The sequence below is a fragment of the Apis florea genome, unplaced genomic scaffold (genome assembly GCF_048593485.1).
Source record: "Apis florea isolate Af1SG1 unplaced genomic scaffold, ASM4859348v1 contig_2839_pilon, whole genome shotgun sequence".
Taxonomy (NCBI): Eukaryota; Metazoa; Arthropoda; class Insecta; order Hymenoptera; family Apidae; genus Apis; species Apis florea.
Genome location: NW_028256653.1, coordinates 480,862 through 500,632, shown reverse-complemented (window position 1 = coordinate 500,632; position 19,771 = coordinate 480,862). Strand labels below are relative to the sequence as shown.

At 38.7% G+C, this 19,771-nt stretch overlaps 1 protein-coding gene and 1 long non-coding RNA gene across 1 annotated transcript in view; one reads left to right on the top strand and one right to left on the bottom strand.

Annotated features, from left to right (window-relative positions):
- The window catches only part of Sema2a (Semaphorin 2a), a 677,811-nt gene that overhangs the window by 216,258 nt on the left and 441,782 nt on the right, over window positions 1-19,771 (top strand).
- Window positions 15,090-19,771, bottom strand: part of LOC147657750 (uncharacterized) — a 62,198-nt gene continuing 57,516 nt past the window's right edge. The window contains exon 3 of the long non-coding RNA XR_015291835.1: window positions 15,090-16,123. This is a non-coding gene — a long non-coding RNA (uncharacterized LOC147657750). The remainder of the gene's footprint in view (window positions 16,124-19,771) is intronic.

Here is a 19,771-nt window from a genome sequence, read left to right as displayed (position 1 = left end):
TCTTCGAAACGCGTCGAGACGTCGGCCACCAACAATTTCATTGCATTGTTCGCTTCCGTTTTCACGTTCGATCGCCGGAAAATCGTGCGTAATTTGCCGCCTCGCGGGGATTCACGGCGCACGCGCAGAGCGCGGTCGATAACTCTGGCGCCCTTGCTTATCGACGGGGCAGATTATTTCGCGTAAATTTGCATTAATACTCGGAAGCGGGTCTCGTTAATAGTTAAGCGCCCAGCATTAATTGCGATGCATTGCGGTTAATGAAATGTGCAGCGCGAATGTGGCGTTCTCGTTTGACAATTTCACGTGGCGCGTCATCTCGCCGACGAGATATCCGGCCTCGGCCGGAAACGTTGACAGCGCTTAACAAAAGTTCGTAACGAGATTTCAATAGACGCCGCGTCTGTATATTTAACGCTCGCAAACAGTTATAAATGTTACGCTTAATTGTTTATTATTACCACGCGCTTGTGTGGCTCGGTTTGGAATAAATATTTATCCTTTTAACGGGATAGGATGGTGTGCTGCCACCCGTTTATTCGTTAAATCGATTTGTGTTTTTGCCTTTTGTAAATCGAAAAATACAGCGATGTCCGTTTTATTAGCGGAGTTACATTAGCACGGTGGCATTGGTGATAACGTTAAATAGATATTAACGAGCCGCCAAGTAATACTGGTCTTCGCTATTTTTATGTACGCGTTTTATTACATTTTTACATTGTAATCCGAATGATCGAAAACAACTCTTTATTTAGATGATAACGAAATAAGCTACAAGTCGAATGACAAAGGATGAAAAATCAAATGCAATTGAATATATATTTTCGCACAGTACTTACAGTACGTACAATTTTATCGAAACGTAATTAAACTAATTGGAAAAAATTATTTATTTTCCAAGCGTAACGTAAGTAAACGATTATTTCTTATTTTTTTCCAACTCGTCCAAAATATGAGAGAGATAATTACTAGTGACGTGTTCCACCCTTCGACAGCAGTTGCGACTCGATCTGCGATTGGTAAGCGTGCATCAATATATTTATTATATAAATTGCAGCTGGCCGAACATGTTTTTATAACGAGCGGAAAATAGCATACGGTTTTCCAAATGGAATTGAAATTGGAAATGAAATTGTTTCAGTGGATGTAGAAAAATTAATAGAATAGTTTCCCATTTTCCCTGGTCAACTGATATCTCCACCCCTTGGAAAACCAATGTCCGCGCTGGAACATTAATAAAAACCGAAGATAATCTTGCGAAATTGATTTTGTGCGTTGGTGCGCGAAACTCTCGAAAAAAATATCTATATGAAACGCGGATATACACGTTGATGAAACGTTCTTCGAACTATTTAAATTCGAAAAAAAAAAGAAAAAAAAATCCAACTTTTTCAAATCCCTAAAAATCTTTTAAAATAATGCAATCAAAATGTGCGATATTTCCAATTTCTTTGAAAAACGCATTTAAAAATGTATCTCATCTATCTCGAAACATAAAGAATAAAAGTATACATCCCCAAAATCCAAAATCTCTCTCTCTCTCTGAAACTTTCAAATCTCGAAATTTATCATCCTCTTTTAAAAAAACATTTCCACTAAATTTTGAATAAAGAAACCATTTCGGTTCTGAAAATCTCATCGATCGCCTCCACCAAGATCCCCTCTTCAAGATATTCTCCACCCCTTTACGTTCACGATTCGATTATCGTCCTCGTGTCCTCGTCGAGGATCTCGATTCGTACAACATCCCCGCCGGAGAAATCTGTCGGTTTTTCGCGAGGATCCGCGTGGATATGATTTTTCCTAGGCATCGCCGATTCAGCTCGAAGGATTTCGCGGACACTGCTCACGGCCGATGATTAATGACGTCGGTTTGATACATCACCATCATTTTTCACGCATAGATGGGACCCGTTGATACTCGCCCCCTGCACGCTTCTGCCCCATACACGTGTTGGCTACAGGCGCATTTGCTCGGAAGAATCTAGCGAAAAAAAAAAAATATGACGACTTTATTAAGGGTGGTTGGTGGTGATGGTGGCGGGGTTGTGAACGAGAAAGGATAGAGATAAGAGAGAAAAATAAATTTTAATGCGTATGCGTCGTATCGTTTCGGACTTACAAAAACTGTATCAAATTGAATGCTCGAAATTCGATAATTCGTTTTCCCTTCGTATAAAAATTAATTTTAATTTTATTCCATTTATATAAAATGGAAAGTGGAGGCAAGATAAATGCTAAGGGACAGGAAAAAATTCGAAAGAATCGACAATATTATCGGTGTAAATCTTCATCAACTTCTTCTTGCACAATGGTGATTTATATCGAGCGCGACGAGGATGCGGGAGCGACACTTATCGAGCTTGTCACCGTGAAATATGTTATTGAAGCATCTTCCTCACCGTGGACAAGAATAGTCCCGCAGACGTGGAGACTGTCGTTCTGTAATTTACACGTGGAAAGGTTTATTCCTCTTTCGCGTCTGCAGAACGTAGAATCGATAGACTCGTATCTCTCCTCGGCGTTTCACCTCGGTCGATGGCTTTTTACGACTATTTTTTTTTTTTTTTTTTTTTACGGACCCTCTGCATGCTTCCGCGAATGGAGAAAAATCGTTCGATTATATTTTAGAGAAGAATAGGAGTTTCTTATAAAATTATATTTTTCGATTAATTTTTCTCTCTAACTAGTTGATAATTACTTGGAAGTTTTGAAATTCATTCGGATATTGCAAAGGAAGGGGTTGTAGCTCAAAAAAAGGGAAATAATGATTCAGAAGACGAATGGAAAAAAAAAAAAGTTATAAATATTTGTTAAAAGCTTTAAACTTGGATTTAAATCTTGAAAACTCGATGTAAAAGAAGTTCTGACTTTTACGAGACATAAAGTTAAAAATCTGACCTTTAACGCACGAAGTCAAGGAAGCCTTGTCCTCCTTTGGGGGATGAGGAACTTAATATTAAAAGCGTAGCTAACTTCAGACATCTCAGAATACCAGTTTCATTATAGTCCACGTTGAATTCTTTAAAAATGATTCGAGATTCGTTATAAAAATGATCCTTGTCAATTTTAATCTTCTTCTTCTTCTTTTTAAGAAAAGAAAAATATTCTAACACATTTTCATTAAAATTTTACACCCAAAATTAAATTACGAACCTCGTATTCCGTTGTATAAGTCTTTCAACTTGATACAAATATATTGAAATGTGAAATTAAAACACAGTGATGGAACTTGAGATTGTAGAATTCAGAATTTTTCACACGAAAAGAAAAAAAATAAACTGATACAAATTCGTCCACGAGAGAGATTTAATACGTTTCGTACTCCGACGTGGGGGCGGGGAGGGGCATTAGTACGAACGTCACGTTGGCCAGTCTCTTGCAAGACTGTTGTCTCACCGGTCGAGTTGCAAATATTTTATGAATTACTTGAGATCGTTTCGTTGTCTTCGTGCGCATGAATGCTCGGAAAATTACGAATTCAAAAAAAATTTGCCTAATACGATTACGCGCATGATTTATGCGCGCGTACAAATGTTCTTTCACTTACCGTATTTGAAATTTTCTTAAACGCGCCGAGCACGTAAACAAACGAGAGTTTATTCTAAAATTTGATGCCGCTTTGAAAACGGGTTTCCCCCGTAATCCTAAGTTCCTTCTTAAAGACCTTTCAACCTTAGCATTTATTCAAATATACATATAAATGCGAGGGGCATGACTCGTTGAAAATTCTGAGGAAATTCTGGAATATAATAATTTTGTGCTCGGTTAAAAATAACAAAATTGCAAAAGTTATCCGTTTCTAAATTCTTAAATTAAAAAAAAAAAAAAAGAAAGAAAAATTGTCGAAAGATCTACTGTCAAGCGATAATAAAATTCGTCTACACGCGTAGAATTTTCCACGTTGCAACCTTTACTTCAACTTATTAACTCTTATTAAAGAACTTTTCGATTATTCCTCTCCTAGTTTTTACACAAGATTATCCTTACAAATCGCACAGTGCAATTATTCTTATTCCGTTCCAAATATCAGTATAAATCTGGTTCCAACATGGTTGCTCTAAAAGTACTACTACCCTTTCGCAAAAAAAAAAGAAAAAAAGGACAGTTTCCTCGAATATTAGGTTCATCGTTTCCGCGGGAGTGGAGCAACCGAGCTTGGTAACACGGGGTCGAAGGAGGGGGAGGCGGTCAGGGATGGGAGAAGGGCGAGAAGGAAAAGGAGGAAGAGAGCGACGGAAGTAGATGGCGACGCCTTTCCATCGATGGAAGATTGAATAATTCAAAAGCGTCTTGCCCAGCGATTTTCAAACGGCGAGCGCCCACTTGTGCTTGCGGCCGCAATCCCTGGTCTAATTCCGCGTCTCCGAATAAATGCATACTATTAATGGAAGGAGAGGGGGTGGGGGGAGACGCTTTTACGTCTCGAATCCTATATATCCAGAGCTCTCGCCTCTCCTCCCCCTAGGAATAGGGAATTCCTCGATCGTCGATATTCGACGATCGTCCACGGATAGGAAAATCGAGGGTAAGAGGTCTTCTTCTCTCAGGAGGAAAAAAAAAAAGTTTCTCTCCTTCCCTCTTTCGCGCGCACACGCGTGCGCACCTCCTTTTCCCCCGATATTCGGCTGTTAAATCGTGGCCTCAAGAAAAATTATGTATCTCGGAGACCAGATTCTTATCTGGAACGCGATTCGCGTGCATCGGGATAAACGTTTCCGGAGGAAATTATGTATGGATCGGGTGGAATTGAAAATTTTTCCATCGTCGTTCGAGGATTGGAAAATTAAGCGGAATCATTCCGCGTTCATATTCGTTTCCATATCCGGAATTTTTTATTTATATACTCTGGTATCACGAACAGCGTACAAAAAGGATTTGTATACCGTTCCACGATTGGATGGCAACTTTTTTCGTCCAATCAGCAACACCCCGTCTCATAAATCGTGCGAAGAAGGATATTATAACGAATGCAAGAAAGAATGAAAATATCGATCCTAGATGCGACAATCCTCCTCGTTTCGACGCCCTCCTCCTTTCTCAGACGAAATCCAAGAACGAGCGATCAAAGCGCTCGACAAACGGCCAGGGTCAAAGGTGTCTGAAGCGGCGTCTGGTTCCGGGATGCACCGGGCTCGACGCGTGGTTGTGCGCGACACGTGCACGTGTAGAGTGCATCGTCACCGCGAGGGCAACACCGGGGGTTTTTTTCGAACGTTGCTGCGGATGCAGCCACCCCACTAGACAGAAGAGCGTCTAGTGTCAAGTGGCAGCCACGAGGGATTCTCGATGCCACGGAAGAAGGGGTGGCGATGATTGTCGGGCAGAGGGGTGGGCGAGGCCTGTGGGGTGGCTTAGCGGTGAAAGGATGGGGTGGGACGACGGCTTGTCGCATGCAGCGTCGCGGCTCGATGATTGTGACAAAACGCCGCCATTATGGGGCTGTGCAAAACTTCATCCTCTTCGCCCTTTAGCAGGATTTTACAGGATTTCGAATTCCGTGAAATTCTTTCTTCTCTCTTCTCGATTTTTGACGGATTTTCGTTGGAAAACTGGCGATGCTTCGATGCTTAATTTTATCCAGGATTTTCGAAATTTCGTTTCGCCAGGATCATCAGGATCGTGAGTTTTGCGGAAGTTCAACATCTTGGTCGAGATCTTGACACTCTGCGGGTGAATTATATGCTTGGTTACATTATGGACGATGTATGTATGCTGCGCGTGTATATATACACGTGTATGCGCGTTAAACACGTGTGACGTTGAAGAATTTATGGACGAGTCCGAAGGTATTGTTGTACTTGTATCTTTCGCTTATTTCGTATGCAGCAAAAATATACGTGCAGGATTATTTTTAAGTTAGCACAGAAGCAAACAAAATTTTTCCATCTAATCAATTTTATTATTCACTTTGAAAAAAGCCTGGAAATCCTAATCAACATTAAACAAAGCTAAAGTTAAAGAAACTTTGAAGAATTCTTTCTTCGTATTCATTTCCCATTTCGCATTAAAACTACGATTACGTCGTGCCACACGAAGCAACGTTCATTTTCATTTTACAATTCTTCGTCCCGGGAAATACTTTTTGCCGATTTTATTTCCAGAAAAAAAAAATCGACAATTTCCTCCTCCCTTCAAAACAGAAACGTCAAACGTGCGTTACCTCCCCCTCCCCCCTCCCTCGAAATCGCGGATGGAATTCGGCCATATTCTTCGAGGATTTGCCAAGATTTACAGCGGCGAATAAACCTGCACGTTCACGCAGTGTTCCGGCCTTCCGTGTAACTGCATTCAATGCGCTCGAGCCTGAAATATGGGTGAACGTTACGCTGCAAGTATTACCGCGTCACCGACGATGAAGGTGTTATATTTCCGCGCTGTTACGCGAAATCTCACCCCCACCGACACGCGGCTTACGGCGAGATCCCGTGCAGTCGAATAGGTTCACGATGAAACCACGATGAATATCGTATTTCATGCGTGCCGGTGTGAAACGGCGCGCTTCCTGTTTCATCCTGCGGCGGGACGTTGATTGGAACGCGCCGATCTTCCCCTTCCTCTTCTTCTTTTGGCCGTGGAAAAATTGTATCTGGCTTTGAAGATTAGTGAAAGTGCAGTGGGGATTTGGAATTTGTTTTTTTTTTTTTTTTTTTTTTCTAAATCTTTGGTAGGTCACTTTTGATCTACGATTCTGACGATGGTATTTAATATCCGCTCAGAGAGGTCGAAAGATGTGGGTTGAAAAGTGAGTTGGGGAGGAGGTAGGAAAAATTCTCTTTACCTTGAATATCACCGTCACATTATTTTCTCTGGTCGTGGAAACTTTACTCTTCAAATAGATAGAAATTTTAAAGGTAAAGTGATTCGAAAGTTGGTGGAGGAGCGAAGAGTGGTCTAAATTAAAAGGGGCAGGGTATTTCTTTCGGTAACACGTTTCTTGAAAAAATATTCTTCTACTATGGCACCGGTTTAATTAGAGGAAATAGATAGATTATTGTTTCGTCATTTCTATTTTCTTGTTACTATTGCTGACTGGCTGGTTAAATACGTTATTCTATATACACTTGATACATTAATCCATGTTTTAGAGGATCAATTTTCAAATATACTTACTATAAAATTTAAATGAACAGATTTCTGTACCTACTATACTATATTCTACTTGTAATATTACGTCACTTGGGCGTAATCGTACATTAATTTTATACACCATACCACGAAGACGAGAAGCATTATAATAGTAGTCCATTATAACAATAGTTCATGGAACAAACAGTTGGACCTTTATACGAGATTCATAAAAGATCCAAGCCAAAGATTTTATACGTCTACGACTGCCACGTTTCCCGTCTCCTTCAAGCTCCCATACTCCACTGGTCTATGGTCTATTCGAATGAATCCTCCTCGTGACGCCAGCCAAAAGAGTAATGCAATTAATGAGCCATGAACAAGTACAGCCTTGACATCATCATTTCGCAATTTCTTTACAATTTCTTCGATCTCAAATACAATCTTTATCCATTCTTTTCCTCTCGTTAATTATCCAAATTCAATTGTGAGCGAATTAGATCGAAACCACCAATAAATAAACTGAGCAAATATCTTCCCTCTCGAAAACAGAATCAGTTGAACGCACGCAACACGAAGGCCAATATGTTGCTCAAGTTAAAAAAGGGAGAAACGAGAGACACTTGGTGGCACGAGTCGAAGTGGAAACACGGATGGAGCACGTGAAAGGAGCACGTTACCGTGGTGTACAGCCTGGGGAAAAAGTAAGCAACAGGGGGTTAAGGGTGGCAAAATAGCGTTCCTCTTTGTGCGATCAACTCGTCTCGCTCGCTTTATGGCGGTGCTCGGCCATAACGACGACCATTGCATTGTGCGCCCCGATACATAAAGCGGTTCAACCTTAAACCGCCCGATCCTGGCACCGAATCTCACCGCGCGAGAGGCCTCTCCCTCCTCGTGTGTCATCCTTCTAATGTTCACGATGACAAAGGAAATGTCACCGTTGCCAACCTCCTCTTCATCGCCTCCGTCATTCGGAGAAGAAGTCGAACGACGCCCGGAATTTCCTCTCTCGAAAATTCGAGAGGGGACGTTGAATTGGCTCGATTAACATCTAAATCGTTCCGCGTTTTTTTTAAGAAAGTCGTCCGCTTTGATGTGGCTGTTTGACGAGAGGCCCCTTTCTCTCTCTCTTTGGCGAGAAACGTGTTTCCTTTTCGGGGGGTGAAAGTGAGGGTGGAAAACGAGGAAAGTGTTTTTCAGGGGAATTGTATACAGGAGGAGTTTTTTAAAAGTTTAATTTACTGTTCCTCCTCCATAACGTTTACTCATTTTACTCGCACTCGTTATTAATTGATATTCAAATTGTTAAAATAAATTTTGTCAAAATTTGTCCACTCATATGTACTATTTTTGAACAACAACGACAAAATTAACTCGTGAAAGTTCTCTCTTAAGTTCTTCTCTTTTTAAATTTCCATCACGTAAAAAAAAAAAAAAAAAAAAAAAAAAAAAAAGGATCGTAGCTCATTTTTCGGGTTCTCAGTGGTGCTGGGTTTAACCACAGACGAGTCTAGCGATTATTTCCGGCCCCTTGGAGGTTTATATCCTTTCCCCCGAGGAAGCAGCACGATAATAGAGAGCCGGTTGACGCGCCACTGTTTTTGGGCCGGGAATTATTGCCGGTTCCGCGGACGCCTGATTTACATTTATTGCGCCGCTTGCGTAATGGTGTCGCTATATCTTCGGTTATTCCAACTAATTATACTCCCATTCCGATAAAATACGAGCAACGCGCATCGGCGCGTCGTTCGTTATCCTACGTCGCTGAAGGATTCGGTTCATTGTTTTTCTTCCTTCTTCTCGTTACTTTTGCGAGCGGATGGAACACGCGACGATTGTTCGATCGATAATGCCATTATCGGCTCGCGCTGCTCCATCGAAATTCGGTGAAATTTCGCGCGATAAAGGATTTCTAGGTATACACGCGCGTCGCTTTTATTAAAAAAAAAAAAATTTCTTCGCTCCGTACTTTTTACGAAATTCCTAATCCGACGAGGAAAAAAAAGGTAAAAAAAATCTTGAACGAAAAACGAATCAATCCAATTTCAATCGTTGAAATTCGATTCGATTTAAAACGAATTTCACCCCTCGCCAGGCAACAAAATTCGAAATACACGAAAAAAAAAAAAGAGAGAGAGAGAGAAAAAATTAATCGATCGATTTACGGAAGCTTTCTTTCTCCCTTCACTTTTGAATTTCCACGATCCACGGAGTTCGAGATAATTTTCGCGGTCCACAGCTAATTACATTTAGAGCTGGAACGGGCGTAGGACTCGTAGGCCACGTAATCAGAACTGTCGAATAATCCTGTTCCCCGATAACGGCTGTGCAGTTTCCTTCCATGGCGTTTCCATGGCGGTTTCTCGAATCGTCCGCTGCCTCAGCAACCGTCCCGCCTCTTAATTGCCCTCGTTCGTTACGATTACACGAACGATACATCCTTTTTATTGCCGATCGACCACCGGCCCAACATCGTGCTATTCGGCCCGCGAACATTCGCCATTGCTCCATTCCATTCGATTCCTCCTCCGATTAATGTTTTATCCGGAAACGAGGCAAGGTAAACGGCCTTGATACACGGTGTTTCACCAGTCGTGGATTAATTAATTAATTTCTTGAAAATTGGAAAAACGTGGAGTGATTAAATTATTGCATTTCAGAGATTAGGTATGTCTCTTCTCCTTTATGATTAGTTTATTTCTTGGAAATTTGGAGATGATTAAATTAAGCGTGTCTTATTTTAAAGGTGTCACGGAGTATATGCAAAATTGAATCAAATTGTAGGAGAATATGGAAATTGATCTTTGAGAAATTTGTTGCTCAAAGAATTGTTGTTTCTTCATACTTTTTAAAATATGGACAATATTTGCTGAATATATTATTTATCCTTTGTGCAGCTTATCGATGAAGAAAGAATTGTTAGAAATCGATAAATAAAATAAAAATTTATCATTAAAATTATATCCGATATTTTCATTCATATTTCCTTAAATAATTTTATCCGGAAAAAATTTGCAAATTAATTTCTTCTTCTATTTTTATTTATACAAACTTGTTTCTCAAATGAAATAATATCCTTCCAGAAAATGGTCTACGAAAAGAAATTTAATATTAATATTAATCAAAACTATAATGTTTCATAATAAATAAAAAAGAGTAAAGTAAAATACGTTCCTTGTAACAAAAATTTAAACGCGATTTCGTCCATATCATCGCTCTACGATCATCATGAATCGAAATATCTCGTCCGAAGAAGCGGTGGTCGATTAAATCATCGTTCTCGAGCGAACGTGTATACCGAGTCTGTATATCGATGACAATCGGAGACGATAGCCGGCGGTGCATACTTTGGAAACTTCTGTGCAACGATGATCACGATGGTTGCGTGAACAACCAGCGACGTATCGAGTGGACGGCACGTGAAGTACCGGTCATATGCTTTCGACGTTTGCTGGCCGTGCATAGATAATGCGGATAATTAGCGATAGTTGGAACGATGTGCTCTCGTCATTTTCTCGATAATTCTCGAAAATGTCTCGTTTGTAATTTATCGGTGGATGAATAATGAATTTTTTTACTCGTTTAAAAGGAATTTAATCGTACGAATGTAATCAGAGAAAATTATATGCGACAAACACATTTGGACATTTTTATATCGAAAATTGTATTCACGTGTTTTCATATATTTTAGAGTTTATGTATATTTAATTGTAATTGCGTCTTGAAATAAATGAAAAAAGGAAAAAACCAGAGGAAAAATTTCCCGTTTATCCTATTTCTTCTTCCTCGAACCGTATCTTTTCCGTTTCTAACTTATTTCTACCTTTAAAAAATTTAGTTTCTCAAAATGGAATCTGAAATAAGCTTAATCTGTAATATGCAAGTAGGTCAAAGGAGAATTATAAATTTTTAGTACTTTCAAAGAGACAGGAGAAAGCGTGTATAATAAGAAAAGGAGAGAACTTTCAACGCAGCCTCAAACACATCCACGAATACGCAAAATTATTCATCTCCTATTTATACATATTAATCAAATCAAATAAAGCTTATCTTTAAATTCTCTGACTAATCTCGAACACCGAATATGAAAACACATTTCTTCAATCAAAGATTCACCAATTCTCCCTCAAAATTTTCCCTCTCCTTCGATCTCAAATATCGACGATCCATCGATGCATCGCGTGATCCATAAGAAAGTCAAAACGACGGAAAGGGAATGAAATTCGAATCGAGAAGGAATGTGACGAAGCAGCAACGAAACGACTCTCATCGAAAATTTCCTCTTTCAATCTCGCGGACCACTATTCAATTTCCCGGATATCGCGGGACGTCGAGATATCTTTTCTCTTTCTATATCCTCGCGTTTTCTTTCTTTTTTTCTCTCTCTCTCTCTCTCTCTCGAAATTTCCTTTCTCCACCCCCTTCGTTCCGATTCGACACCGCTGTGCCGTGATTGCAGGCCGCAATTCCGTTCGAGGGTCGACTCGAAGCGAGAAGAAATGGCCCTCGCCGCGAGTAACGTAGTCAAGCGAACGCGTGGCCAATGAGCCATTTCAACCCTCTTTATTTTTCCTTCTCTCTTTCCATCGGAACACAGGCCGTTTGTTCTGTTTTCGTTTCGATCGTCGACTCGAATGGTGGACGTTGAGACGATGGTAATGGGTGACAATCTTTTCATTAATTTGGTTACACGTGATGAGCTGTGATTCAGATGTGATTAAAGAAAGGCGTGTGTGTTGTTCAAGTTCTGATTGCTGGAAATTTTAAGAAAATTTTGAGATTAGAATAATAACGATTGTTGGGCGTTAGATTCGTGCACGTTAATTGTAGATTTTTATGCAAATTTAAATTTTTGTGCGAATGAAAATGTTAATCTATCTATTTGTTAATTGTTGTAATCTGTAATGTAACTTGGACAATATATATATATATATATATATATATATACGTTCGTTTGTTTTTTTAACAATTATATATATATATATTGTATATCGATTATAAATTATATGGCCTATTAATTTTCTTCTCAAGGAAAAAAAGAAAATCTCACGTTTTCTGAACGTTTCAACGATTCACCGGAATGTACAGAATCGAATTTTTTTGAAGACTAATCAATTGCTCGATTCAACCTTTTCTCCTCTCCACTCTGCTCGAGGCCATCGAGATTTGCCCTTTTCCCCCGATTATCTTAGATTAAGCGAAGGCCCTGGAGTCTGAGGACCTCCAGGATCGAGGAGAGAAGAAGGAAGATATCGAGATATGTAGACTTAATTGAATTTCTTTTACCTCGGTCGATGCCGATCACGCTTATCAGACCGGAATTTCCGTCTCAGATAAGTATTATGAAAGCTTAATTTATCGGGCAAGAGGCGGAGAATTCCATCGTTCGTTAATGGCTGATAAATATTGGATCGACACGAATAATTAATATCCCTGAAATTATAATTTATGCCGTCCCTGGTGAATGAAAAATTGAAGAATTGCCTGGGATAAGAAGTTAAAAGATCGACAGTGTTTAATAATAGTAATCGAAATTTAAATAGATATCTGCGATCTTAATTTTAGTACACTGTTGCCATCGAATATCGTATTTATCCAAAACGCGAGAGAGAAACGAAATATTGATCGTTTTCGCACAGAATTATCTCGAAAGAAACGGAAATTGTTCGTTTCGATCCAGTCGAGGGAGTAAATTCGATTTCATTTTTGACAAAACTGGATGATCGATATGAGGAAATTATTTAAAATTGTTTGTTTTCTTTTTTTTTTTTTTCTTTAAAGCACAAATTATTGCTTCTGATATCTATGTTAACGAGATCGTAATTCCCTTTCAATCAAGCTTCTCGATACATCTAAATAGTCAGATTTCTCCGAATCCACGAAGGTCGAAAATTTCCTTTTTGCGTTGGGGAAGCGTCGAGACGGTCGGATAGGGGCGGTCTGTAAAGTAAAGTAAATAATGATTAGGGCGATTTGTATTTTTACGTCGTGCCTGATTTCCGTTGGGTAAATATTGCGAGTTTTCTTAAGACCCCTCTACTTCTGCCTCAACCGATCCTCCCTCTCTTTCTCTCTCCTTCGTCGACTTTTCGCCCCATCCTCGGTCGGATACAGGTCTTAAAATGTTTCCCAGTTTACACAACGGCATCTTTCATCGCTCGACATCTTTCTCGCAAGTTGTTTGAAAATCCTCCTGTTTGAGAATCATTTTTCCCTTTCGATATGGATGAACATCGGCGTTCTGCAAATGATTTTTCATCGAATCGTAAGAAGAAAAGGAAAAGAGGATTATTTCAAAATCGGTTCATTTCAAAAAAGAAACGACAATTAAATTATACTCGCGCACGATATCGATTTACAGAAGGATTGCCAATATTCGTAATTCGTATTCGGCTAACTAAATCGTAAACTCGATCGACTCGATCATCCCCAATGAAGACGTGTGTATATATATATATATACAGAACCTCAAACAGGAATGCGTTTTCCAAACGAAAGGCCGCCCCGCTTTGATCATTAAACCTCAAGCAATAGAATCCATCGACAAAGGAATCAATCCTCTCTAACTTAATCACCGAGTGCCGGGGCCAACGATCGGCAAATCGCGATTACAATAACAGGTAATAGGTGTCCCCCAAGCAATGGCGGACATCCAGATGCGAGAGAATTCGCGATAACGAAGCGTCGAAACGCGATCCTCGAGCCGTGCAAGAACGATATCCACGTGTATGAATCGTTCCATCCTCCTGAAATGAAATAATCCGTTAATTTAATCGAGGAACGGTATGCACCGTTACGTTCCCTACGTGCCAACCTATCCCTCTTTCAACGAACACCATCGAGTTTCCTCTCGCGAAATATATATATATATATATGTACATAAAAATCGTGCGTGGAAGTTGTTTCTAGGAAACAAGAAAAATGGATGGATGGAAACGCGTTCATCCGTTGGACCGGGGTTGGTTTTGGCGCCATGCTCCACGGAAATGCGAATTGGTTTTTTTTTTTTTTTTTTTATTTAATTTTTCCCTCCGTCAAACCATTCTAGCTTACAACGTTTGTAAAATCACGGGTGAAATGATGTACAGACACGGGTGTTCACGAGCTGATCGTTCAAGTGGAATCGGTTGTAGTAGGCCGAGGAGCCGTGTTTTCGTAGTCGATGCGGAAATCAGCGGAACATCGGTTCGTTCCCGTCTGCGCGTGCCTTCAAAGAGCGTTTTTATAGTTTTCTCTCTCTCTCTCTCTCTCTCTCTCTCTCTCTCTCTCTTTCCCTCTATCAGGCAAATTTTGTCGGTTTTATTCGATCGTTGCAGAGATATCGTTGACTGGCGCGCTTTTCTTTATTCGTATCTCGATGGGAATGGATGCTTTATCGTGTAATTGAACGCGGAAAATTGTAAAATTGGGCGAAAATATAGCGAAAGATGCGTTGGAAATGAGATCGAGAAATCGTTATTTACAGATACCTTTGTATTTGAATTTTTATCATATAAAAATATTTGAATACGTTTGAAATTTGTATAAAATTTTAACACCTCGTACTAAACTTTGGAATGATAAAATTGAAATAATATTAAATTGATGAAAGTGTCCTATTTAAAATTTTGCAAATTTATAATCTATTATTTTTACTAATATTATCAGTCGATTAAATTACAAGAGAGAGAGAAGTTTCTCGTGTACAAGATACACGTGGCTCGATCAACCGAGATCGGAACTAGTAATTATGGCAGCATTGTACACCTTGTATCAAATATTCTACGCCGCTTTCCCCTTATAAATAAATTTATGCAGACGCAAAACGCAAGTTCGTGCTTGCACGCGAATATGGAAATTCGCCTCGTCGTATCACGTATGGAAAACATCTTCGGAGAAATTTCGAGTGTAACAAAATTTCGTGACGCGTTTTACGGGATTTCCCAGATTTTTTGCATGGACAAGCTCTACTTCCATATCGATACAATTGCATTGCCATCAAGAGATCACGCGAAGGTTTAAACATCGAGAAGCTTATGTATTATAATATATTATATATATTTGATTTGCTTTTCCTTCTTAAATTCTCTGTACAAATTTTAATTAGATTCAAATATATATATATAGGTCACGAGACTATTTTGAACATTTATACGAAAATCCAATAAAAATTGATAAAAGTTTATGTATAGCACAATAGTTTACACGTGAAACAATTTTTTTCATTCTCAAACTTTCATTTTTTCATATATTTTGAATATAATTTCCCTTGGAAATGTATTATTTTATTAAAAGTGCAATGGAACGTCAAAATCTAAAAATTTTAAACATTATTTTATTACAAAATTATAAAAAAAATAACCTCGATATATCTTAGTGCATATTAATTACAATTTAATCCAGAATTTAAATCTCTTTAAATATTATTATTATTAATAATACCAAATTTCTTATAACTCATTCCACCCCCAATTCTTGCAATATTTATTATATTATATTGCCACAATTAATTCTTCAACATCTTCAATATAATTGAATACCTTAAAATTTTCTTTCTTAAATAGGAAAAAAAAAAAAAAAAAAAGAAGAGAAAAAAAAACACCTTCCATTTAAATTTCGTGCTCGACCCCTTTTTAGTCGACACGGCTCGGAGCCGTAGCAGCTACAAATTAGAGGGTAAATGGCGCGAAACGACTTGCCTTACGTAGTATTCCAAGATAGGATATTGCAGCGATGTATCGCATTACTGTAACGCGAACCAACTCGCGAACCTCGTATCGTTGGCAACGGCGACGACAAGGATGTAAGAAGAAGGAGAAGAAGAAGAAGAATCGGCCAAGGGGAGGTGGAGGAGGAAGTCGAAAGGAGAGATGGAATGGTCCAGGAAACTGCCGAGTTTCATCGGATCCGCGTTAACGGCTAACTCGAAGCTACGTTAAATTAAACAGAGGGGGAGATAAGTTTGGACGTGTCGCTAACTTTGGCTCCTCTCGAGCCACCCCTTCTTGCAAACTGGCCCTCCTCATCGCTTGCAATTCCGGCACTTGCCACTTTTCGGCCGCTGCACGAAACCCTGCAATCCAAAGATTTGAAACGTGAAAAGAGTTGAATTATTTCTTATGGATCGTATGATAATAATAATTTTAAAATAACAGGGATGTGTTTCTTGGAGAATTAATTCTATCCTTTTTTGGGGAGATGAATTTATTAAGGAAAGATTCGAGAAAATTTATTCTGGCTGGAAATAAAATGGAAATGGAAATGATAATGAATTTTGAAAATTTACGAAATCTATAAATTTGGCTGAATAGAGATAATCATCTATCGGATTAGAATATGATTAGAATATCGAGCATAGACGTTGAATAATTAATATTTAATTGGATATTTATATATAGCAGAATAGTTAATTGATCAGACACATGTGTATTTAACTTCTAAGTTCAATTCTTTCAGAGGAAAAAATTTTATTCCACACTTTTTAGAGATATAGAATGGCCCGATTATTTGTGGATAATTAATTTTCAAATTTCATTGGAAAATGAATCTATCACCAGAATCTAACTATAACATTTGATCTACTTTCTAATGTAGATATAAATATATTATATTCGACATTACAATTGGATTTTAAACACGAGTGTAACTTTGACATTATAAGACAAAGCGTTGCATACTATATGGAAAACTTGGGTGGTGTCGAGCTGCTCGATGCGCAGACATTATCGACATGCGCAAAAATAACGAGCCTCTTTCGAACACGAGAATCCACGAATAATAATAGATCATACGTATTTCCAGTTGATGCTCCAGTTTAGGCTAAAAAAGAATCCGAAGAAATGTATTATTGTATGCGTACGATATCAAACATTGCAGTGAACAATCGATCCGTGGAAATTGAACGGCATTACACGATACCAGCAGTCATATCAATATAATATATACGATACAGAAATAACGTTATTCAAGACGCGTATATTTTTACCCAACTAACATTGGAAAATATTATCCATTTTAATTCACACCATTCTCCAATTTGTACCTTCTTCGATGATATATCTATATATAAACCATACTTAATATTATAATATTGTAATATTTATAAGATTTGTGTACTCACGTGGATAAACTATTATTGAGAAAAAATAGATTTGTCGAGATTTGTCCCAATCGCACACTGTCCACGTTACTCGAAGCCTTACACAGCCTTATCCGAACCTCCCCTCCCGTATTTCATCTGAACGACATAAAAGGGGATGCACAAGGTTCAGAGTCAGGTCGGGTCGCGCCCTTAACATCCAGCCCCTTTCTATCCGTTCACCCTTTCCTTCCAGAGCCCATCTTCACCCTGCCTCTCCCTCCCCTACCCATCCTTGGAGTAGGTGCGCGTTTTAAAACACGCATTACTTACACCAAGGGGAGGTCGAACCTCCCTTCAGGTATTATCTCGTGGACCGCGTAACGTGGAAATACAATGTATCACGGTTTAAGGGAAAAAATAGCGACTTCTACGCTACCCTTCGTGGCCACCCTCTTTGTTCGTGGCTGGTATTGCAGAGACAGGTGGGAAAAGCGTGAAAGGGTGCATTGCGTAGAGGGCGCGAGCCTAGGTGGCTAATGGAGGTGCGGTGTAGGCAGGTCGAATAAAATTTTATGGGGATAACCCATGTGGGTGAGGCGAAGGAGGATCCACGTTTTTTATGATCTTTTGCTTTTTCCTGGGAAATATATATATATTTTTCCTGTGGAAAAAAAAAGTTTGAGAGGGATTTGGTGGAGTAGAAGAGTCGATCGGTTGATTGATTGTTATAATGTGAAATAAATTTTCAAAAATTTTTAATATTTTACAGTGGAACACTCTGGTTTCTCTGTTAATCAATGAGTTCGAGTTTGTTGGGTAAGAAGTTACTTTTATAGCAAGGCTATTTTCATCGTCCAGGAGAAGGGTGTTGAACACCACCCTTATTTGTATTTATAGCTGAGAACGTACTTGAGATTTTTTCTTGATTAAAAGATATAATTACACAGTGATATTGATTTTATTCTTTAAGTCTTGTTTTATATTTGATCCGATAATTAAGATTCCTTTTCGAAAATCATTAATAACATTAACGTTGTTAAACAATTTAATAAAATGTGCCACGTCCGATTAACCACAATACACAATATAATCTATCGATATATAATTAAACATCTGTAATCTGATATTGGAGAATTGTATTCAAAATTGAAATATCATCGAAATATTAAAAATATAACTGGACTGGAATAAACATCGATTGTATTCAAGATACAAGTGTTCGTTCCTTCCTTCCTCTTCTTCGATTCCTTCGAGAAAGGGGGCGCTTCAACTCTCCCGTCTCCCCTCTATTGGAAATTGGCTGTTGGTCACAATTGACAATGGATGTAGGCCGCGATGTAAATGGTACGTAGAAGTGGCGTACATATAGATGGGAACTGTGCTCGTCGAATGCATATCCGACAGTAAAAATTGGAATATCCTAGAGGAGAATACGAAAATCGAGGGGGCGGAGGGGAGGGGGAGGGAGGAAGGAGGGGAGGGAGGGGAGGCAACATGTGATTTATATTCAATGGAGAATAGTTCTTCAAATTTTCAGGGGAAGCGGGAAATTGACCGACTTACATTGAACTACGATATTTTATGTAACTTCTGGCTGTTTGCGTGTGCCGATGGTTCAAGAGGTCGTACGTTTTCCGTCCCATTTACATTTCTAATGCCAGAAATGTGTATTTTCAAATTTAGGTCAAATCGAGTGTGGATAAATTCAGTTGTGGATTAAATTTTCCGATTAGCGCGTTTAAACCGATTAAAAGAACGTTTGTTTTTTTTTTTTTTTTAGATAGATTTAGGAAAATTATCGAATAACAGATTGGATCCCACTCGATTCCCCCTTAATGGATCGTATAATTGATACGAGATCCACGTTTGTAACAACGACAAATCCTTTTCCAAAAAGATTTTCCTTTAATCTCCTCGATTTAGAAATATTTTCCAAAACTTTTTCTTCGCATTTGCGTTGCTTGTAAAACTCTATTCTTTTAAAAAATCATCTCAATCGATTCGATGATAAAATAATATCGATAATAGCGACATTGAATCGCATTATTTCACTCGTATTATAATTAAAAGGAATCGCCACATTGAAAACAATTTGCCCAAATAGTGATTGATGTTAAATTTCGCTAACAACAAAAATCTCAAGAAGACGAAAATATTTCACCTATCAACGAATATAAATACAGCTTTCATATTTAACATTTCAAATTTTAATATTTTATTTCAACTGTTTCATCGAAGATCAATCTGGCGACGGATATCCATTTTCCAATAAATACAAAAATATTCGCGATGAAAAATGGAATTTAAAATTTATACGCGAACGACAACATATATACGCAAAACAAAGTCCAGATAATTTTCTTTCGTTCGCATTTCTTCTAAAAAAAAAAGACTTGCGAGTAACTTGTTTATACATACCTTATAGAACAGGAAATCGTAATGACGCATTAACCGATTACCCTCCTCCCATTTCCTCCTTACGCCAGTGAACCAAAACTGTCCTCCACTGCTCGTTCCGTCCGGCACAACATCGACAATGCGATCCAAAACGTCAAGCGTCTTCCGACAAGCGAGATTGTTCGAGAACAATGGCGAGCGAATCAAACGGCCCCTCATCTTTATTTCGTCCTCCTGGGAGTA